The sequence below is a fragment of the Ammospiza nelsoni genome, chromosome 1 (genome assembly GCF_027579445.1).
Source record: "Ammospiza nelsoni isolate bAmmNel1 chromosome 1, bAmmNel1.pri, whole genome shotgun sequence".
Lineage (NCBI taxonomy): Eukaryota > Metazoa > Chordata > Aves > Passeriformes > Passerellidae > Ammospiza > Ammospiza nelsoni.
In genome coordinates, this window is record NC_080633.1 from 62,267,123 (window position 1) to 62,292,141 (window position 25,019).

Genomic DNA, 25,019 nt, shown 5'->3' on the forward strand with positions numbered 1-25,019 from the left:
AGTCTTCAGACATTAATGGATTAATTCTTGTCAAACAGTTTTTATTTAACTTTTCTGATTTGATGTTCCTGATGCACAGATCAAAAAAGCTTGATCAGTTTCTGGTAGGAAGAGGCAAAATACATTTGAATCTAAAATGAATGAGAGAAAAAAGTAATTTTCTCTTTTCCCTTTTGTGTGCTGGACAAATAGAAGTCTGGCTTTCATCCTGGTTCCTTCCATATAATTGTTCTTAATGATGGTGCTGGTGTGACAACTAGTAAGTAGATTTTGTTTTTTAATCTTTTCTGAATAGATTGCTCAAATGATACCACTCTGTATTTGCCAGGGTCTCTTCTATAATCTGAGACCTACCTTACTTAGGCTATTTGTACAGAAGAAGTTTATTAGTTTGATGTTAAACATGAATATTTATTTAGAAATAATAATTTTTTCAAAATCTTGTTTTCTCTAAGAATTGTACCTTTTTGAACAGAATGCCAGATGAAGGTAGTGGAATTCTACACCACCCTATGTAATCCTGATCTAGCTGTCACACTCAAGAGGTGTATACAGGAATTATCTCCATGTGCAGGTGTGCTCAACTGAGGCACAATGCCTGAATTTGCATTGCTCTTAAGAAAATATGAGTATGAAAAATAAATCGTCTGTATGGAACCTTGGGAAACTGGAGTATTATACACTACAAGAATCAGGCATTTTCTATGTATTTTCTTAAATTTAAATCACAAGCTCCTGTGTTTCGACCAATAACATAAAGTCTGGTATCTTACCTAAGTATCAGAAATTAATTTTAAAAGTCCCTGAAGTGTTGAATTTTGCTTTATATAATTATTGTGTTATTTAAATTATATAAGAGTATGCTAGTGTATAGTAATTTTGTAATTATAAATGTTGCAGTTGAAAAACATTACAAATATTGCATTTCTGCTAATTAAAGCTCTTCCACAGAAAGATTACCTGCTAAACTTTTATTTGTTTTTTGGGACTGCCCTTGAAATTGGAGGTGTAAATCTGGTTGATAAGCTAGAAAATATCACTGTATTCAGGGAGATTGTGCGCATCCAAATAGTCTCTTCTTATTCTCATTTAATTTAACTTGATTTTTAAAAATTCCTTATTTTAATGTCTGGCTGATGGGCAGTTCAGGATGGGGGTGACTTCCACAAATCAGTAGTCTGCTCAGAATTATTGGTAAATTACAAAGTAAGATGTGTTACAATGGCCTTACAACCCAAGTATCTCCCAGACAATACAGAAAGTCAACATTTACACCAACATTGCTCAGACTTCATCGAACCTGCCTTCAGCAGGAGTCCAGGTCTACTCCTTCATGCACTCCTCCTGGTCTTTGTGGAGGCTCTGAGGGGCAAGGTGATGGTGCTGGTGGGTGATGCTGCAGCATCCCCACGCATGGACCCTTCCAGGACCACACCAGGAGCTGCCCGCATTTGCCCCAGGGACAGGGTGGAGTTTGAGGCACTTACTCAGTTCCCGTGCAGATCTTGTGGTTTTCCTCAGGCTCTCACCCCTGTGACACAAAGAAACTGCGAAAGCGTCTGCTGGGGTGGCCCGGGTGTTATGTGGAAACAGTGTAGATGTTTCACAGGGTGTGAAAGTAACCAGGATACCAGGCTGCATCTGGTGTGTCCTGTAGCTGATGTGTTGAGTAAGGCTAAATGTGTTAAGCAAGGCTCATTCCAGAGGTGTGCCACTGTCAGGGAGCAGCTCTGAGGCACCAACCACGGTGTGCTGCTGAAACGAGCATGTGCATATGCACAGCCACTGAGCTCAAGGCTTCTCTGTATGACCTTGTCAAGGGGGAGGAAAAAATCGCTGGCAGAAAAAATAGTGAGACCACTAGGGGAAAAAATCCCAATATTTAGACTACAGAGCTAAAAAAGACAGAAGGTATCAAGTTCCTATAGAAATACACACTGGAGACACTTGCTTTTTAGCATAGATATACCCTGCAGTCTGTGGTGTGGTGCAAAAATACCTGAGCTAGCAGTATATGAGCCATCTCAGGCGCCAGAAACAATACTAGCTTTTTAGGTCCTCGCCCTTGTTGAATGCATCCCATCAGCAGTGATTCCAGGGTGGCTCCAGTTCTCTGAGGGACTAACAGAGCAGCTGGGAATGGGCTGTGGTGCTGCCTGGCTCTTGTCCTGCTGGTCCCAGGTGCACAAATCTTCTCCCCACTCCATCCTGGGGGAAGGCTTCACCAAGTAAGCACCAGCAGGCTTCTGGCTCCTTAGCATAACTTCACCAGCCCACAGCTTCTCGTGTCTTGAACTTTGCTTCACTGTTCTCAGCCTCTAGTACAACTTCTGCACTAATTTGTTACTAATCCCATCAAGGAAATTTAAACAGCAATGACCCAGAACACAGCTCTCATTCCATCCAGCTATGCAAAATTTACCTATGGGTGGTTTATTGATTTCATCTTCAGAATCACACACAGCAAGTAAGAAGAAAAATTTGCCACCTACTGATGAAGATAAAAATCATACATCATTAAAACTTTCTCAAGTAATCTATTTTTGTTTTTCCTTTTTTTTTTTATCCTAGAAATATATTGCCATCTTCACTGCTATAAATGGAAGAAGTTCTGCTGTTCTTACATAGATATATGCTGATGTATTTTGTAATCTTATATGCTTCATATCTATATTCAGTAAGGGAGCTTTGAAAATGCCTGCTGCTGTACATCAGCAGCTTGAAGCTGCTTCTCAGAAAAGCTCAGCATGTAATGCCAAAATTACTGCAAACTAGGGGAGCAGAAGTGGTGTCTGACTGCTCTTTGGATTGTTCACAGAGTTCTAAGCATATCCAGCTGTGAAATGATATCTGACACTCAACTATCTCACAGCCATGGTAAGACGTCAACTCAGACATTTGATTGTATTTACTTTTTTTCCCTCCTGCAATTGTTCTCCTTTTGGAACACAGAGCAACATCACTATATTAAGCAGTGACAGGAGCAGTGAAATCTGTTGTTTAATGAGGGCTGTAATATTCATGCTGGCTGCTGTGATATGCCATTACTTAAATGAGAGACTTGTGTAGCTGATATTGTCATTTGAAACAAAGACAAATTATAGCACAGGTACATTTTCAGCAGTATGCTTCAGCAGTCTTTTAAAGTTTAGTTAATAGAGTAGGGGACAGTATCTAGCTGGAGTAAAAAAATTATTCAGCTGGAATAAGAAAAGGTTTTGTACTCAGGGCACTCATTAATCATTAATCATTCCTTATTTATCATTATGGCTTTGGATTCTTCAAATTGACTTGTGACTGCTAGGTCTGGTTGCACATGTGGCAGGTCTGCTCAGGGCTGGTAGTCCTTCAAGACACCTCTCTGGCAGCATCTTCTCATGACAAAGCAGGAAATCATCCTGCTGGTTTGGTCTGTGGTACACCCTGTGTTAGGCTGGACGTGACATACACACACGTGACCAGGGTCCAAGAAGAAAAGAGCTTTTGATTCTGTGTGTTCTCCAGCTTATATACTCTTAACAAAGCATGATCTTAAGTCATTAACTACACCACAATAACTTATTATATTAATTGGTGCAAAGCAATTAACGTCAATGTAATTGGCAAAAGTTTTACAGAAATTTAATAAGGCACGTATGCACATCTACTTACGCACGTAGTCTAACTTACAAAAATTTTCATGATCCTTTCTAATCTGTTTCCATGCTGATGGCCTTGTCTTCTTCCTTGCTATGGATATACTCGAAAACCATCAATTGTTATTTCTTCTATTAGCTCAGCTTTGCTGACAGGCCAGCTGTCAAGTCCCCCCATAACACCCTGTCCTGCCCCCAGGAAGGGTGGCCAGGGCCCCTGAGCCTATGGCACTGCCCTGCTGGAGAGGAGCAGGGGCTGCCTGGGTGCTTCCCAGCCCTGCCTGTGCTCCCTGGGCCCACTCTGGGCTGCTGCCCTCCCTGAGGAGATGCCCACCCCAGCACTGATGTGTGGAGGGGGACAGCATCTCTGGAGGGGATCACTGCTGCTTTCTGGGGATGGCAGCAGCTTTGCACCCCTTGGTCTCTGCAACAGCCCCATGCTGCTCCTCACAGCCACCCTCTTCTGCTCAGCATTCTGACACCCATTCATGAGCAGGCAAGGCATCATCCAAACACCACACGCGCAATGAACTTCCTCTTCTTGTGTGGTTTTTCTAGCCAGAAAATAAAGGATAACCAGCAGCAGCAGCAGCACCATCATCTGTTACTCAGGAGCTGGCAGTGACTCTCTCAAGCTGTTGGTAGGTTAACCTGTAGTTTTGCTCAAAACTGTAAGATGCCTTGGAAGGCCTCTGCAGTCCTGAAGGCAATTTCACTACAGAGCACTGTTTCTTCTCTCCATCAGAAACAAACACATTTAGATGACTTATTCCATCCACACTGGTGAGATACAGTCTCATTTATTTGATTTGCTTCTTCTCTCTTTAAAAGCAGGAAAGCACCAGGGCAAACTTTGCACAAACTATAGGAAAACAAATCCACTGCATACCAATTTTTCCTTATTATTTACCAAAGGGAAAAAACACCCCACCAACATCAGTTACTCTGCATTTATCACAGTGACTCGTAGAAAGCATGTGATTCTTATGGTAAGCAGCAATTTACAGATGGCCAGGTGCAAACAACATATCTAATCTTATCATGAATTTGCTTTATTCGCAGCTGCAACAGTTGGTGTCAGTTAATAGGTTACCAACCATGAAGTATATTTGTTTCCTTTTATCTTGCTTTGGGGCCACAGAAATGATTTGTAAACTGTCCTAGATCTTGAATTCACATTTAATTTTTGTGTTCGTGTTTCTTTTGTTATTTAGTTAGTGCTACTCAGGAAGAAAAGGACAATGTCTTTCAGAGAACCCCTTTTGTTTTCATTTTATCAATTTCCTTCTAGGGATTTAGCAACTCTAAAGTAGTGTGCTCTCTGGGCTTCCAATTTACAGTAAAACAGAGGGTTTTTTCAAGCCTAATTTTTCCTTTTTTTCAGACTGATCTATCATTGATGAGGACTCATTTTTGCCTGTTTAGTTCCATCAAGTCACTCGATGAATTCACTACTAGCTTTTCCAAATAATCAAATAATAGCTGAGTTTTAAATACTGGTCATAAAAAAAAGGTAAATTTTAAATTCTCTTCTTAGCTCCATGGCTCACACTGTAGACAGCAGGATGTGTAAACATGTATACAGCAGTGAACCAATCAAATAAACCATTTAACCTAGAAAGCTTTCCATATTCTGGCACAAAAATAAAGACGCTGTTTAAAATGATTGTATATGGTCCTTACTAATGAGTAATTTCCAGTTTTTGTAATGTGTGACAGTCTTGGTTGTGTTATTTTGGGGTTTCTGCCTTCACTTACATCAAGACCATTTTGTGTTAGATAAAGAGTGACAAAATAATTCCTTGATACCTATATATGTTTTTCTTAAATTCATCTTCAGATCTACTTCCCAACGAAAGGAGGTTTAATTGTAAAGAGCACAACAATTAACACATTTCCATGTGAGAAAGTCAGGTGTTCAGGTGTTCTTAAAAGTAATGAAATTGCACATGTAAATGAGTTTAAAGAAAAAGAAACAAAGAGAAAAGAATTTTGGATTTTGATCCTGAGGATGGTTTTAAAATGCACAACCAGCAGTGTCTTATCATTGGCACAGAGCACTATATATGCGTAGTAATTGGAAACAGTTAAATGTGTGAATTTAAGCGACCTGAAGAAATAATGGAGGGAATAATATTCAGATTAGCCCCCTTCTCTGCACACATTACTTTGAGGTGGATTGAAATTCTCCCTCACCTTTTATTCTGAATTATGTTTTCACCTTTAAATACATTTTTATTGCTCTGATTCTTAATCCTAGCATTATATTTGCACTGCTGTATAAAATACTGAAAATAAGATATTTTCTTAAAAAGCCTATTTTTCATAGAGTCTTTAAAAAACCCCAGTTTTTAATAGATTGAACATCTAAGATGAAGGTTTTAAAGCATTTTGTAATTTGAGATAAATAATGTTTGGGTGCATGCGAAGATTTTGCAGAAACTGACCTTGTTTCACCACTGACCTCTCTTTGTAGGCTTTGGTGTTTATCCTCTTTATTGCTCATCACATTACTGGAGATGGGAAAACTTCTCCAGCTAAGGCTAAAATTTTCCCAGATATATCTACATCAGTTACTCTGTCACTGGGATTTGAGACAGAATCATCTAGATTGAAAAAGAGATTGTAAAAATGCATGAATTTACAGTTAAGGAAATAGGGCCATAATAGCAATTTTAAAGCTTCCAGCTTAAGGACCTCTAGTTGTTGGAAGGTAAAGTTACTGCATTACCTGATTTAGTTGTCAAATCTGTACTTAAATTTCACAGATTGACTATTTGAATAGTTGACTGCTTATGCTTGGTCACATATGTTACTTCCATTCCAAAGCAGAAGATACTGACACGTGTATGCACATCCAGCTGCTGGGATGCCACGAACATCACGCTGAGTTCACTCCCTGTCTGCACTGCAGGGAGGGGACAGGGGTGCCTGTGGCCTCACATCAGCACTGTGGGGCCTGACTGTTCTCCTTTTTCACTTTTCTCTAAGACTGAGACCTGCTCTTACTAGCAGCAAGGACTATAACATGCTTTCCTTATGTCTGGCCCATCCTTCCCTCCAGTGTCTGTCAATGTGATTTCAGTGTTATACTCTCAGGACTTCAGCTTGTCTGAGTGACCCCAAGATGCATTAGAAAATCTCTTTTCCCAGCCTGGCACTTGAAGAAGGAGTCAGAGCTCTTCGGTTCTTGGTCTCAAGGTTGTTTATTGTTCCTTATCTATAAAATTCTTTCTCCGGTCCAGCCAAGGTCTGCTCAGCAAGACAGTCAGAGGCATTCTGCCCGCCTCCAGGGTGGCGTATCTTTTTGTACTAAAAACTACGTTTGCAACGTTTACAATTACTTTCCAACACCTATCACCTATGTTACTCAGTATGCTTCTACTCTAAACCAATCTAGAAGTGCCAACATCACAGCAGAAGATGGAGGCCAGGAAGAAGAAGAAGGAGAAAGGCTGGACACGCCCAGATTCCTCCATCTTGCCCCCTGAACCCCCATTCTAAAAACCCCAAAAATCTATTTTTCACCCCGTGATAAATTCACTATCATTCTGCTTAAACTGTCGCGGCTTACAGATCCTCATATAAGGTTAGTAACTTGCTCCATGGGTCACAATTAAAACCACAGGCGTCTTGGGCTCTGTGCCAGGGTCTCTGAGCCTCCTGGCAGGGGTTCTGGCAATCCAGGACAGCCAGAGGGATGTTCTGAATTCCAACATTTTACTGCTGAGCAAATCAAAGAAGAAAGGCACAAGAGCAGTGCCCCATCTTGATGCAGTGGCAGGAGGATTTTTGTTAGGCAAATGCTATTCTCTGCCCAGACCAGTCCACAGAGCTGGACACTCTGTAGAGATGCTCAGGGCATCAGAGGTTCCCATCAGCCTTGCACTGAAGGGAAGCCAACTGCAGAAGTGCAGGAGCAATGCCACTCCCAGCCAGTCTGGTTCCCAGGAAGTTGCACCTCTTCTCTGGAAGCTGGGGCAAGATGTTGGAGTCTCCCATTTCTCACAACATCTTCTTTCTCACCAAGGTATGCATCTCAGCAGCTTTAACACCTGGGTCATGTTTTCCTGTTTTTTTCTCCCAAAGCAAAGAAAGTGAGACTGTTTTGGTTGTTTGCCAAGGAAATACTGTGGCTCAGGTGTCATCAAAGGTCTCTAGGTATCAGGATTCTATATACTTCCTTATTATATTACTATTTTTGGCTGCAGCCCTGTGTAATCCACTGAAGTAAAAAGTAATCCACTGCAGGAAGTTCTGGTCTTAGAAAGTGCAGGGTTCATATAATTTTCTTGAGGAACACAGGTGAAAGGGGTGCCAGGTTGGAGAGAAGTGCTGCTCTGTGCCTGCCTGTGACAGCCCCAGGTGCAGCACAAGCCACCAGGTGCTGAAGTGCTCATCACCCTCTTTGTGTCTGCCTATTCTTTTACTAATTGAATATGGGCAACTTCCCAATGCAGGATACAACTTATAGGGCTGCCTAATCTGATGTGTTCTCCAAGAGAGTGTTTTATTTTGCGTTTACCTTTTGCAGTGCAGAGCGTGGTCTGACTCCTAATATCACGCAGTCAGTCTTCAAGGCCTGTGTACCATTGCAGCAGCAACCCTGAACTGACCTGGCTCTCCTGTGCCATGAAATTTTGGCTTTTGCCCTTTGGTTGTAGGTACATGGAGTTGTTTTGGCCCTGGGAGTTCATCAGTTTAAAAACTGCATTACTTTACCCTGCCAGGGTCAAGCCTTTCTCCCTGCAGGTAGGTTAGGGAAGGAATCCCAAGATGACTTCTCAAGTCACTCTGAGGGCTTTCTGCAAATTTGCCAGTTTAGAATTTGAAATGATGTTGGATTAACTTTGCTTTTAAATGACTAAACACATAATTATTTTAATAATGACACTTCAGTCACCCAAGTACTCATTATTGACAGTCTACAGGTGGGCACATACAACTCAGAATATGCTACTAAAATGATGTTCTGTCAGATTTCAGAGCAAGAGAACACAACTTACTTTTTTTTACCCTCACTGAATATTATTTTTTTACACCTTCGAAGTACAGAATTTTAGATTTTAGAAGTAATCTTGTCTCTTGGCCTAGAGGAGAGATTTATGAGAGGGGGTAAGAAATGCATTCTTTCCTTCCTAAATTTATTAAGTTTCACCTTGATTTCAAGCCTTAAAAAGACTTGTTACCAGTCTCAGATGCTGCCTCTGCAGCAAGTGGGCATAAATTTAAGCATTGGCCTCAGCTAAGGGAAGTGAGTGCTCTTATTTCAAAGATGCAGGAACTTCCCTTTCCATTCACCTGCTTGAGAGAGATAGTTCCCCTTGGACTGTGCAGTGCCATGTGCTGCCCACAGCAGTGTGTAGGAGAAAATGAGTCTCCCAGTGGTGTCTAAACTCTAACAAACCTCACAGGTATCCCACAGCAGGGACCCTTCTGTTTGTGCTCCAGACTCAAGAATTCATATTGTCAGCCAAAGTCCTCTGCTGGATACAAACTCAGGCAGGGAAAGGTGGGATCGTCCTCCGGAGCCAGGAACCACCTTCAGTTTTGACAGAAGTCTAAATGCATGTGACACAGAAGGGACAGATGATACCAGTGGTACCTTTGGTGCACCCAGTAATAATTGCGTTTTAGAACAAAATTAGATCAAGGTGATGACAAGAAATGTCTTTGATTCTCATCAGTCCAGGCAGTGTAATGTACAGATGGTAGATGGAGCAAACACAGTTTAGGCTCTACCAAAGGCATCTTCTGGCTAAATGACTCCTAGGATGCATTAGATAAAATAAAAAATTCTCTAGGAAAACAAAAAGAATGATTAAGAGGTCAGTAAAGTATTTGATGCAGTGCTGCAGAGGAAATAATTAATTTAACTGGAGAAGATGAGGAAATTTTATTTGTGACATTAGTGAGGCATGGGGGCGGGGAGCTCAGCTCTGGAGCCTGCTGAAAAGAGAAGGTTTGAGCTGGAGGGAAGCTCACAGTGAAGTAGACAAGGATTGGTCCTGACACTGTTTTCATTTAGTATTTTCATTAATGGTTTGGAAGCACATTAAGGAAATTTGCTCATTACTCAGAGATACTGCTATTAGAGAGCAGGACTGGGATAACTTACAGGAAGAACTGGGTTACCACAGGAATGGGGCAAGAGAAAAGGGCTAGAAAAGTACAAAGTGTGAGTCCAAGCTGGTAGAGATTCCCAGCAGTCATTATTACTGTGGGATAAGTGTTCAGTGCTTATAAATGATAAAGGCAGATGGAACATTCTGCATGTACAGGTCTGTCACAGTAGGGTTAGTATCTATCAAGGCACAGCAGACACGAAATTTCATAAATCATAAAGATTCTAAGATCAATCTTATTTTTTTTCAGCGAAGGTTTTGCAAAGCATTAATACTGTTATACACAGTCCTGGTAAGACACCAGTGAGAAACTTGGGACACTAGTCCTTCATTTTTCCGAAAAGATTAATTCAGATTAGTATAGACTTACAGAACAGTCACTCCCTGAGGGAGATATCTGATGGGTTTATGGAGGCTAAAAAAAGTTGGTTTCTTTAATTTGGCAATATAGAGGCAGAGAGGGGATTGGACTTCTACTTACTTAAAATAAACAGCAAATAGGGTAAACAGCTCCAGCAGAGTTAAGCTAAGAATGGGGTTATCAAAAGTTTAAATAGCTATACAACAGCTATGAGCAAGTTGAGAAGTAATTATTAAATACAAAGTTCTGTGCAATGAAATTATGTGGTGAAAGTGGGACTATTTAAAATACAATTTAAAATATTGGCCCAGAAGTCTGTAGGATATATTAGTAATACACTTCTTTAATTTTAACCTTAATCTTGGCATTCTGTAAAAGCACTTCTTGTATTTACTTAATATATATATATTTTTATTAGATAAGAAAATAAATTTTCTCTTGGCAAGTAGTATGGCATTCTTCTTGGGATTGCAGCAGCCTTCAATGGTCAAAAAGTGCAAGTACAAGGAAATGCTGCAGCCTCAGGCTATATCATGTTTCCTTGGACTGACATGGGCATTGGCCTGCCACATATCCAGAAATTCAAGGTGATGTAGCACCATCAGTCACTGTGGAGATGGAACAAGCAGAGCCTGTGGGCAGCTCCTAATTTTCCAAAACACTGAATACTAGACCTTATACCCCAAACACATGAGCTTTGATATTTCAAGCATTAATTATTTTGTCATACTATTTCACAGTGATGCAGTTCTTGGGCTCTCAGATTTTCAGTCCATGCTTCAACAAAACAGTTTCTTGAGACAGTGGTGGTGCTCCTAATGAGGATATGTTCTTTCTTGGTCACAATTTCAAAATGGACTCAACTATAACTTCTCAGTAAATAGCCTGCCTGAACTAGATGTCTGCCATGAAACATTTCAGCCTAAGCAGTTTTAAGTATTGCAACAATAAAATTAAGACAGTATCTCACAGCAGGAAAGGAGTTGTTAATTCATAAGGATTGGATTCACCTAATTTTATACTGATTAGGACTAATTTTATTCTATCTTTCAGAAGCATTAGTATCATATTTTTAAAATGCATTATAACTTATTTAATGATATGGTAAATATACACAACTTTGTTTATGCTGTTATAGATGCACACTGTATTTTGAACGTAGAATTTCAGTCTCTAATTCAACACATTTGACTGCTTAAACTTAAAACCAAATAATAACAACCACATAGCAACTCACCAGCCCAAAAGTTGCTCACAGACCACAGAACTAAGATCAAACAGGAAAACAAATAAAAAACGTTCACCTGAGTGAACTTTCAGGAAAATGGTTAACAGAGATCCGAGAAACCTCTTTACAGGAAAGTGTTTTTAAGTAATTTTAAGCATATACTTAAAATGAGGCTTCTGTTACTTTTGAAGCCATTTAGTTCAGTTTTTGAACTACGCCAGAAAGGAATGAAGAGATAAATTTGAGGCAAATGTTAATTGCATCTAATAGCTCAACTAGAAGAACTGGTTGAGCTTCATTTGCTGATTTTTCTTTTTAAATCATTAATTACTTTATTGTTTAGCATAACAGCACTTTATAGTTCCAGATAAGATCAGAGATGCACTGCATTTTGTGTTAAGTCAAAGACACAGAAACATGATTCCCATCCTCAGACTGCAGAGCAGGGGAAATACTGCACATCAAATCCTGGCCCTGTTAAGTCAATGGGAAAATATAACCACTATTATTCTTTATAAATTTCAAACCAGAATGGCACATTTTTATTTCCCCTGAAATAGATTTAAATTCTGCTTTATTTTTGATCAAGCTATATTTGATTTGCAGACAGAAGGAGGAATGACTAATTTTCAGGGGCTATATAAAACTACAGACACATTAAATAGAGCAAAACTGAAAATGTAAAGTGAAGAAGCCTGTAAACTGTGAGTGACTGTGAAGCACTCTCACATGGCTGGTGAATGAGCTGTGGATGTAAGTGCATGGCTGCTAAGTGATGTGTGCTTGCCGTGTGCTTAATATAATTGCTTTAGAGTTCCTCTGAGTGGGTGAGAGTCCATCAGGCACAGTTTTCTGCTTCTGGAAAGAGGAATGTTGGAGAAAAAAAAAAGCATGAGAAAGTGGGTAAGTCTAGGATGGATATTTCCACAGACACATCCCTCTAGACCTAACAATTTGCATGTTCTACATTCATAGCAGTGAGTTTGCCTGACTGCATTTGTGTCTTGGTATGAAGTGTGGTGTGTAAGTGTGGTTTACCCCTGCTTAAAAAAGGAGGAAAATTCCAGTATGAAACGTGGTGTGTAAGTGTGGTTTACTCCTGCTTACAAAAGGAGGAAAGTTCCTGGGTGAAGGATGAAGGAGAGGTCATTGTGTGTAGGGTCTTTTTCTGCACGGGAGCCTCCAGTGTTCCAGGTGCTCAAGCCTGAACCTGTTTGCAGGTGTGCCCACGTGCCTTACTCGTGAACTGTGCTTGGGTTTTGGGCCTGTCAAAAATCCACATACATGTATGGAAGAAGGTCTTCCAGATGTTACCTTTGGGTGCCCTTGCATAGGAGAAGTGTTTATTCCTTTATACAGGAGCTTATGTACATCATCTTCTCTTAATTTAAAAACTAAAACACAGAGGTTGCCGTCAGCAGCATCAAAACCAGTTTTAATAATCTTACTAATTCTGAGTGATAATAATTTATTGTACAAGCAACTTCACAGCTTTGGGAGAGTAAGCTATGCCGGGTGCAGTATAAAAGCAGCGCACAAGTGCAAGTTTTCTTACAGTTCAACAGAAGAACAAGTAACAAATCTGCATGTAAAGTGGTTTCCATTAAGCCAGTGAGCAGACCAGTGATTTGGTTAATTCTAACCAAGTAGCTATGTTGCCACAGCTCCACAGATCCCAGCAGACCAAACATGAAACCTGCATTACACTGTGATTTATTGCCCTACTTACTTTAGAATGTCAGAAAGAATATTTGTAGGGAAATCTTGCTAAGGCTCATTAAAAATATGTACTTTAGTTTTAAGAAAGCTAAGCTGACATCCAGGGTATGGGGAGCCCTGTGTTCAGAGAGGAGGACTGTGCAGGAGGCTTTAACAGGTTTGCCTGCAGCCAAGCCAAGCTCTCAGGACATTTTCTCTTGTCCTTTGAGCTGATGTGGATTAGCTCCTGCTACCTCACAGCTAGGTGCTTCTTTTCATGCTCTGAAAGGCAGGGTATTTAGAGCTGAACTTTGCACTGCACACACGTAGGAAAACTTCAAGCTGGGACTTGCCAAATCAACACACCTGGGTGGGTGGGACACAGGGCTGAGCTCTTGCCCCTCTAGCAGGGGAGGTCAGACCCAGTCACAGTTGCATCTCAGAACCAGAGAGTCAAATGGCAAGTGGCCATCAGAGTTTTGCTCTAAGAAAGGGAAAAGTAAGAAATATGCAAGTTAAAACAAGTAGCAATGCAATTTCCTTTAAAGTGCTTATTTAGTAACTGAATGGGAACAGGAAAAAAAAAAAAAAGTAACTGCGTTAATTGATTACTTAATTACATTACACCAACCCACATAGTATTCCTATACAAATTTCTTTTTTCATTTTACACAAAACCCCAGGTGCTGATATCCTTCTGGCTATTGGATACAATATTGAGCAGTTTTGTACCACACAGGGCCTGACTTAGGACACCCAGCGGGTGAAGGCTGGTAAGGGAGCAGAGGCCAGAATGGCAGGTCCCCAGTACCTGCTTCATTGAAATAGTCCAGTGTTATAGGACTGACCATAGGATGGGAACAGGGTCTCTGTCTGTGCCTGTACTATCACTTCAGCTTGGACCAAGAGGAGTCTTTTAAAGCACATCTTTCAGCTGTAAAGTACCAAGAAGGCCTTGCAAGCTCATACAGGGCCAGTCCCAGGTGCTCAGCACCAAGTGTTGTGCTGTATCACTCCGCTCTTAGTGGGCTGCATCCCTTGCTAAAGCCTGGGAGCCCAGCCCTTGCCCAGCACTGTCTGTCAGAGACTGCCCTCTATAAACCTAGCAAGATCCATCCTGAGGGATAATAACTTCTAGTGGCTTTTTAGCCCAGCCTCTCCATACCATAAGCCTCCTCCAGACTCCTGCTGCTCCACTGATTGGGAACACTCTGCCACCATTTCAGGAGGCTGCTTCCTTAATTTTGAAACCTAGTGCAGAACATGTAGAAAATTAAGTCAATACCTCTGTTTCTTCCCATTTTAAAATGAGTGAAAATAGAAGTCTGGAATGGCTCTAAAGAAAACCACTAGTAACTGCTATGAGTCCGTGACCACCCAGTAGTGGAAAGGGGGGGAGGGTGAGTGTGGGGAGGCTGTTTTAAATCTGGAACTGATTGCATTAATTTTAGCACTTCCCTGCATGTTTGTTTCTATTTGTAATTTTTAATTTCAATTTTTATTTTTAGCCGTGTATATTTTTATAATTTAACTCAACATATTGATTTATTTTCTAATTTTGCAAGTAATAGTGGTCATTAAAAATGTATCTATTAAGAGCATGAGAATTTTAAATAAAATCATTACCTATCAAACACAAAAAATACACAACAATGTAAGCACTGACAGCTTGGGGATCTGGATATAGGTGTGAATTTTTTTTATTAGTGGATTAGGTTCCTGAGAGTTTGTGGAGAATTTCAAGTTTCTGGGTGGGCTGTTGCAGATTAATGGCTTTATCTCCAGGCCGCTGCATTTGGCCAATACATTCAGTGCACTCTCTCAGTTCTGTCCTTTTATAGAGGTCCCCCTATTTATGCCATATTTTTCCCTTTTCATTTTTCTCCAGGATTGTTTCCTCATTCGTCCCTGGCACTGCTGCAGTCTTTCTCAGCAAACAGAACTATCAAGTCAAGCACAAACAAAAGCTGAAAATCCAGAGGCCCCAAATGGATAATCTCATTGATTATTCCATGATTAATTATCCCAGATTTATCAAATGCCATATCCAAATAGGGTCAAACATGTAATTGTAATCTTCCTCAAGGCACGCAACCACTCCTTTGCACAAACCTTTGTTTCTATCATGGGAACTTAGACTTCCAACAGTAATGATAGAAAGAAGACGTAATGTTGATACATTCTGAGCTATATTCTCAACATGTCAGGAAGATCATTAGTGACTGACACCAATGATGTGTCACAGACAACAAGATGTCTCTTTTGCGCCTGTCCTTTACTGACATTCCTGTCACATCCTATCCACCAACCTTGTGCAGTGATCCTCTCACACTTTGGATCAAAAATTTTCCATGTCATTTTTAGTGGGGCTTGTGTATCACCATTTTGTTCTATTTTTCACACAGTCTTGTTTGTATTTTAATCACTTGAATGAGAAAAGGTTATTCATACCAGAAATTAGCATTTATATCTACATACACATATCAATATATACCTGTACCTGTTTGAATATCATCCTTTTGACAGGTTGTAAGCCACAAGTCCCAGAGAGGGACCCACAAATTCACTTAATTTCCCTGATTTCACATTTAAGTCTCCACATTAGCTATAAATGTATAAACCCACGTGGAGGTAGTTCCTATTTACTACATAGCTGAGGAGGCACAAGGCTCTTTTTTTCCTTCACCATATGGCTGAAGTAACTCACACACAAGCAATTTGTTCTGATTCAGCTGTTTCAGCAGGAAGGATTTGCAGAAGCAGGATTGGGAAATACACAGGATTCTCTTTCACTTCCGTGACAGGAGTTACATTTTTAATTAGGCCCTGTTAGTCTTCCAAGGGCAGTTTGTAAAAGTTTAATTCTGTGTGTCAAATTTGAGTCCCATTTGATAAGGCCATTTTTAAAGTGTATTTAGGGACTAGTACTGAAAGCCTTTTCTGGTTTTCAGAAAAGTCAGTTCCTTAGCAAATTTTGTGGAAGAAAAGTAAGAGTTTTGGACTTTCTTTTCTCCCAGTAGACTCAACTTACATGAAGCTTATTGAAGATACAGAGACACAGGTGAAATCCTAAGAGAACCAGCTGTTGGGGAGATCTTACACAGTATGTGCTTATCATTTAAAATGCCTGAAGGCCCCAGGTTTGTACACAGGGAAGTAATGACAAAAAACAAGTCAATGAACAATGGCCATGAAAAACCTGTAGGTTAATGTATTCCCTGTTACTTGCCTACACAATAGCATCAGTAAAATCAAGACTATCAGATTTACTTAAATCTGACAAGTAAAAAGGAAAAACCTGAAAAGGTCCATTTGTAATAAATATTATTTGGTGAAAAATAGCATTTAATTGTACACATTGACTAAAAAGTATAAGCAATATAAGAAATACCAAAAGAAATATCCATTCTGACAAATGGATATAGGGTTGCACATGTTTATAAGGGGGAACACAGCGCCCAAAAGACTTCCAAAACATTCTGAATTTGTCATTTATGTAGGATCATATGGGGGATATATTTGGTGATGCCTTAAAAATGAATCTCTAACACAACATTCTGTTAGAAGTGCTATGGTTGAGAGCCTGGGAGAGAGCATACCTTAAATGTCATTGACCCCTCAGCTTTCAGTTTAATATTTAAGCTGTTTCTAATTGTGTTCAGTTGAAACTTGGCATCCAGTTTATGGGCTTGGATGCAATTTCCATTACAGTGAAAAAAAAAAAAGGGGAGAAAAGAGGCAAAATTTAAATCTGTTCTTTTCCTGGAGTGCTTAAGTGGTAAATGAGGTAAAAGTTTCAATCTCTTTTCCCAAATTTGTCCAAGTGTGATTTCTTACCCAAAACATAATGCAATGACCTTCAGTGTAACACAGTACAAACACATGGATACATATACAAGAACTAATCAAAACACTCATCTTTGAACCTTCTTCAAGAAAACCAAATTAGGATCTTGTCCATGGGGGGAAATGTGTGTGTTAATGACTAGAAAAGGAGCTCTGCACACATGGCCGGAAATTGCATTAGCCTTCATCAACATCAGAAAACTAAAGTGAAACGTCAGTCCCAGAAACAAACCCTGATGTGGGCTTTAAAGGAGCTTCTGAAGTGTTCTCAGTGGATATGACCCATCCTGCATTTCACACTTTGCTGACCCCCCAGGCACTGCTGGCTTTCCTCAGCCTTCCCTCAGCAAAGGCTGCAAAGCATGGATCAACCTACAGGGCTTTGGGGGAATAAAATACCTCTACAACAGGATTACAGGGAAAAAACATGGTGGAAAATCCAGATTTATGATTGTTACAGCTGTAGCTGCCCCCACAGAGGTGGGGGCTGGAGGAGAGAAGTGCTCCCTCCTGCCCTCCCTCTCCAAAGGCAGGAATGGTCGGCGGAAACACAAATTCTGCCATCTACAGACCATCCTTTGCTTAGGAAGAGCTGAGGCTTGAAAGGCCCCCGTTGGAGGAACAGCCATCCAGCTTATCTCAAAGCCAAAAACTGGGGCTATGCAGAGCTCTGCAGAAAAAGAGCCTTCAATCAAGACAACACTTGTCACTCAGCAAATCCTGCAAGGCAGGAAAACTGGAATCCCTGGCTTCCAGGAGCTTGCTTAGACTTCACGCTTCTTTCCTAGGCTTCTGTAGGAGATCCCAGATGAGCAAGTAAAAAGATAGTCTTGAGCACCAAATGTATGGGGCTGAGGAGGCACAGCCTGTAATCAAGGTCTGGGGGTTGTAAGGCAGGGGGCAGAGCACAGGCATTTCCCCGCTTGTCGCCTGTGCTGGTTTGCTGATTGCAGAAATAGCGGCCTTCAGGGCATTTAATAAAAAATTATTAAGGAAGAGACAGGACTGTGGCTATATTACTCACCCATTAACCGTCTGCACATGAGATCAGACATCCCTCCCACTGAAGCAATCCAGCAATGGACTACAGTCATTGCATGGGCGCTCTGCTCTTTGTGTTGTCCAAGAGAATTGCACTTTAAAGATACTGCAGGGCTTTTACCAATTTTATGGCTTTATTACAGTTTGTTTGGGTTTTGGTGCAAACTGCTGTGTTCTAACAGAATTCTGTATTATGTCCATTTTAATGCTTATGTAATTTAGCATGAGTATGGAAATCACAGGAAATAGTAGCTTGGTGTGTAGTGGCTGCTCCTTACTTGGGTGTTCCTAAACTCCAGGATAAGACTTTCTGTGCACTTTAAAATGAACTTATAAAGTGTCTCACTGAAATTGCACAGTCTACAGTAGCAGTTGTGAGAGCCAATTTAGCTCTGGCCTGAGCACGTACAACACATCCACTGAGATGAGTGGAAGATGATCTGTCCTTGGCCAAGGATAACATGCTGTAATAGAAATTCTTTCAGTAAGTGACTGACAAGTTGATTTATGGCAATTTCTGACAAACCTGCTGTAGCTTTAGGTATAATTTAAGTAGGCAGACACATGCTGAAGGTTTTCAAGAGCTTGCCTGATGCTCCCCACAGGAACTTTCAAAGCCCCTGGTGGCGGTGGGGAATTTGACTCCTGTTGACTCAGAACTCTAGTAAGTTTCCATATTTGCCAGCTGGAAGTTTAAATTTCTTCCCTCTGATTTCTCAGAGGCAGGAACAACAAGCTGTTACCCATGAATTTAGTTGGGAGCTACAGAGAAAATCAGTCTAGGTAGTCAGATGCTTCAATTAGAACTCAGAGACACACTCTTGTCAATTAGGATTTGCCTTTCAGGGGTGTTTACCTGATAACTTTCTGTCTCCTGGAGCATGTCCACAGTCACAGAGAGGGGGAAGTAAATAAAAACCTACAATTTCTTGTGGAAATGTAACCACAAGGAAAAAAAAGGCAATGTTTTTAAAACTGTTTACCCAAACACTGTTATTAATGATAATAGTTGTCATCATCTGTACATGATCATATTGTGATGGAAGAAATACTGCTCAACAGATGACAAGTTCTGTTTGGCCAAGGAGGAAAGAAGAGAGGGAAAAGAGACCCTTAAAGACTGACAGGGTCCTGGTGATAATGCTATACATCACCACAAAATCACTCACAGGTGTGCACAAGTCTTGCCACTCCTTCTTGCCCAGGTTCTGCGTGCAAGGTCATCCTCCTGGTGCTACCTTAGAAACTGGCCTTATTCTATAGAGGACATTGAATGATAACACTGCGAGTCAGCTGACTGCTGTGTCACAGAGCTGCTGCTTTCTACATTATCGCAACTGCCAGAGCTCTTACTGCTGCAGTTTTCTAGTCGCAGTGCGGCAAAGCAGACGCATAGAACCAGGCACAAAGCAGCATAGATTTTTTTTCATTCTTATCTTTTTCATATGAGGGGAATATTCCTGGTGTTAGCATAGGAACAGACGCAGCTTGGATGTGTTGGCTTCCGCCTGGCAGCATTTTCAGCTGAGCAGGGATTGCTTGGAGCTCTGTACCCAAATTGCCTCTGAGGAAGAACGCCTGATTTCCCACTTTGCGTACTGAGAGGGGTTTTTTTCTTTATGCTACGGTGATGTACCTGCAGCAATAGGACGAAGGAGATGGCACTTGTCACTGTCCGTCCGACTGGGGCCTTTTGCAGGTACTCCACGGCCGAAGCTGTGCCAGCATCCCAGGCTCAGATAGACTGGTGATACAGATTGCCGCAATTTCTTACATCAGTTAGGGCAAAGCTCAAACAAGAAACCAGACTCTCTGACCTAAATCAGCCCCAGTCCTTCTGGATACAGGGCAGCAGTCGACTAGCAATGACACAACCAGCCATCAAGTGGAGAGTCTCTGGGATTGCAATCTGTATCAGTTGGAGTGTGAGAGAATGAAACCCCTTCGGGTATCCAGTCGCTTCTTCTTCTAATACTACAAATACTACAACTGCAACTACTGCTGCTGCTGCTTCTGTTTCTCTTGGCTGTAAGAAGCTGTTAATTGCGGTTGGTCTCTGCCTGTACATTTGCGTGGATTAGTCTGTCTATAACGCAGTCCTTATCTGCTCCTGCTGGAAACCGGGGCACGAAGTCAGCCTGCTTTAACAGTTGTTTCTTTCTGCGTGATGCTATGCAACTAAAATGGGTTACACTGACAACAAAGGAACAAGCACAAAGCACCACTTTCTTTGCTGGACTGTTACAGGAACATAGCTCTTCTTCGATATGACACCCTGGTCTCTTCTCTTTGCTGGCTTTTTGTGTTTTTTTAAATTTAATTCATCTAATCGAAGAGCCTAACAGACACCATCGTGAATGTGGCTTTTAATGATTTGGAAAAGACAGCCTGTGGAGACTGCGATTCGAGACAGCAACACATTTAGGTTATTGCCAATTTTAAATACTTGGTTTGTGAAGCACAGCCCTAAGGGACGAGCTCAGAGATTGTAGATAAAGAAATAAAAATGACAAGCGTAATGGAGGCTCTGCAAAAGAGACTGTCAGAGAATCAGTTCATGGATGGCAATTTCACCAGTCTGAATCTGAATAATTCATAGATTGAAATTACCCTGCTTTCACCTTTCCATTTAAACCGGCATGATCTGAATCTCTAATAAATTTTCAAGATAAAGTAAAATGCCAATTTGAATCTGAAGAGCTTTTAAAACCAGATGCTACACCCTGAATCTTTCGATACCTTTCACAATTATCCTGTGAGAACCGCACTTCATCACGAAGCACCATTACCAGTGAAAATTACTGTGATTACAATAGCAACAATAGAATACCATCAAATGATCTCTAATCTACCTAATTTACCAAGGCTGACTGTGTGCCCATTGTGTTTCACCACGTCTGGCATTGGATCAATATCACAGTGGAACAAAAATGCCTTAGCGTGTGCTTCCTTTTGGTACCTTTGACTTTGACAGCACAGGAAAAAAAATCTACCTGCTGTTAAATGTTTTTACAGCCAATCTACATGCCTGCTGTAGGATCTGATTGATTGTCTATGATTTTCTGTAGTGCTTGGGTATCAGATGTCTTTGTGTTACTAATTAGTTTATAATGTATACTCATGCACAAAGACTGCAGCAAGTGAGTGCCAGCACAGGGACCCTGCACTGCTGGTGCAGTTGTAGCGCTCTCACTGGGGAAGCCAAAAAGAGTTCGGTGCCTTATGTGAATAATTACTCCTGTGTCAGGTAGAAATGCTTTGTAGCATCACCGGTCTTGGTCGTCTACGTGAAAAATGTATGCAAAGTCCACGATCAAGAGAAATGATTGCGTGTAATACTAACAAGATTTTCCCCCCATTCAGCAATTAGCATGTGGTTGTGAGAGACAGGCTGTGACTCCTTCTGCGTGTGTGTGTGTGTGTGTGTGTGTGTGTGTGTGTGTGTGTAGGTATGCATGCACATACAGAAATGTAAAGTTACTGTGCTCTGTTAATGAATATGTGCTGATTTCTGAAAGTAACAACTTTCTCTGACAAGCCAGGTGCTGTGTTTTGCTGCAATCTGCTCACTTGTAACAAACCCCTCTTTTGAAGGTGTAAATTTCCCATAGGATGATGCGTGACTTCTGGAACAGTAAGTACCATTTATGCAATATGTTGGTGGCTACAGCTATGCTGCAGAATAGTATTTTAAGCATAGTTTGAGTCCTTGTAGCATAAGTAGAATGTGAAGAAGTGAGAAACGTACAGAAGGCTAGAAGCAGGCATGGAGGCGACTGTATCTGCTGTTTGTATGTATGTGAGTTGTACACTTCAGGCTTGTTTTTCATTTTATAATCAGATTTACTCTGCCTTCAGGGAATATTTTCTAAGGAAGGAAGGTAAGCAGTATTTCTTCTTATTTCTATGGCGGTGTTGTATTTCTGTTAAGGGAAACGCATGTTTACAGCACATAGTTATATAATACAGCATGATCTCATGGCATCTAATTAAATGTTTCAATATTTGTTCATGTGAAAACTGAGCAAGAAAGCATATTTAAAATATGGATTTTTATTGAAAATACACTTCTAAAAATGCTATACAGAAACAATTTACAGATTTTGTTTGCATTCATCTTTTGCTCTTTACTGTTGTTAAAAAAGTGCCTATTCTACCTAAATACTAATAGTCTTGAAACCTTTGGTTTTTATATATTTTGTCTTTTCAAAACACTTTTTACTGTACTTCTAAATTTTCAGTGTATTAGTGGAGACTCTTCTCTAGAGGTAGAAGGGGCAAAAGATTTTACAGCTTGAGCTGTTATAACAAAGGAACTTGAAAGGGCACAAAATATGATTATACAAAAGTCTCAAAATTTTAAATGATTCAGTAATGTGATTTAGCAAAATGCTGTTCTTAGACAACACACTCTCAAGATACTACACTATGTGGAGATAATTCATCTATTCAGTGCTATATTTATATTTATATTCTTCGTTTTCACGTAGTATTTGAAACTTAACAAAAAAAAAGCTGAGAGAAAATTCTGAAACTTTGCTAAAAGTGTAACACCTGCATTATGTTACTGTGGTAATAAAATCAAGACATTTAGACTGAACTTTGCTGAAGAGAACTAGTCATTGCGATTTAACTATATTATGAAGGGCATTTTATGTTTTTATGTACAGAAATATAACATATACTGATATAAGTACTATACTGCAAGGACCATGCAAACAGATATGTGAATGTTTTGTAAAATACCGTACAAGTACCTGGTAGCATTTACGGTATTATTAACACTGCCACACTCCTCCAGTATCATATACTGCATTGAAATCATGGTTAACCAACTGGATTTCATGGAGTATTTACAACCTTAATTTTGTATCAGTCTTATCTGCTGCAACAGCCGGTAGAGAGCAGCTGGCCATGGGGTGCAAGGTGTCCTCACTAACAAGTGCAGAGCAGAGCTAAGGGAGCACTCACAAGCTATTGGTGGCTTCACATCAGGGCCCGAAACAAATCCTTCTGTGGAACTGTGCTGGAGTCCTCTAACTTTGTGTTTCTGTTATTGAGCTTTAAGCATGCCACTGGCTTTCTCCCACTGCTCCATACTGGCCTCACATTCCAAAACATGCTGTGCTGGTCAGGCCTAGTGCTGTTTGCCAGTGTGAGCTCCTGCAGGATTTGCCAGACACTGTTAGGACAGCACGCTCAGGAGGTGAGAGTATCTGTGAGGCTCTGCTGAAAGTACTCTGGAAAAGTTTGGAAACCTTGGGAGGTGAACTCTGCCATTTGGCATGATGTGTGTTTCAAAGGTAGCGGGATTGCAGTCTGTCAGCAGGATATACTGCACATGCAAAAGGGGAAAAAAGCCTTTAAACTTTTCCAGTTGCAGGATTGTGAAGAGAATATTAGCAATATTACTTAATAGAAAGTATTAAAATGTAGTCAAGTTATATCATCCATGATTTTCTGTATTTTCTATCAGATAGCTATAGCTGAAGTGTTTTGTATTTCTAATTGTATGTGTCAAAATAAATGGCAGACTACAACATGAGACTTCTAACATAAGGCCACTAATTTCAGCAATAGGAATTCAACAGTTACTATTCATCATATCAAAATATCTATTAGTCTGGTTTTATACCTGCTTTTCACTGTTTTATGCTTGTCTATAAATCAATCTGCAAAGGCAAATGATGGACAAAACCCTTCCTTACATGAGTTTCCAACTAAACACAGATATCCACCACAGTAAAATTACTGCCATGCATTTGGTGGGCCCTTATCTGCAGCTAGGCAGCAACCACGATGCAACCACACACATGAAAAACATATTGGAGCCCATTCTATTACCTCAGAATTTACTAACAAGCCTCCCTGTGCCATCAAATAAAAGATTGATCCAATAATTTCCTTCCATTGCATCCTTTTTGTGAAAGTTGCTGCTATTTTGTTGGATGTTTTCCTCCTTGATTACCACAGTCATGTATAGTTGATACAACTCTGAACAGAAGATCCTTTCTGTCCACCGGGACACAAGACCTGAGCAAAACATACACTGAAATCAACATCTCAGCACAGGTTTATTTGACAACTGAAGGGACCTTCTCACCCGTAGCTGATAATATTTGTTCTCATTTGTTTGTCAATTCTGCATTATCATCTGCTATAAAACACACAAGTTCTGATCTGTAATGGTTCTATTTATTTGGACAAGAGCCCTCAGGACAGGGGGTCTGTTGTGGGTTTCATTGCGGGATTTTTTCTCTGTACTGTTGCTTTAAATTAATTGCAACTGCCTATGGAAATATGATCCATTAAGAATGTAGAGAAATACATTATTAATGATTATGTATGAAGAATTGCTAGATTCCCCTGCATTCTGGCTGCTGTGAATTTCACACCATCATCCCCAAAGAAAAACATTAGGGAGAAAGTAAGACCAATGTAACTTGAAATTAAAACAGCAGCATTTCCAAACCAATCATTTTTGACACAGGAAATTCAGAGTTAAACAGAAAAAAATCCAAGTGGTTCACTGACACAATTAAAATACCTGAGCAGCTTCCTTCCTCTTTGATGTCATAACTCCAGGATGTGATAAAGGTAAATGATTTTGCCGTGTCATTTTATGCTATACAGATAAGATCAAACCCCTTTTTTTTTGGCTTTAAAAATATTTGCACTGCATTTCACAGCATCAGTTCAGTTTCTTTATGGACTACAAATGTACACCTGCCCTGTGCTTTTAGCTGAGTAACATAACCAGAAGTTCTGAAAATCAAATGATTTCTGACCAACCTAAAGAGGGAAATGAAAACCTAAACAGGAATTGCAGAAGAGGCAATGGGTTTCCCAGGTCTCATGCCAACAGAGACTCTTGCTGGGGGTTTTCCAGGTCAGGTTAAACTACTTACTGTGTTAGAACTTGTTCTTAAAAACCCCCACAGTTAAAAATGAGCGGGAATTTGAAACATGGCCAAAGTTTTGCTCAAAACAATAAGGGATTTTTTTCTTTTCTAACTACATTTGACATTATTTCTGCCACAGGCCTTGCCTCAAAATTTACCAAGAAGCTCTGTTCAAAATAATAT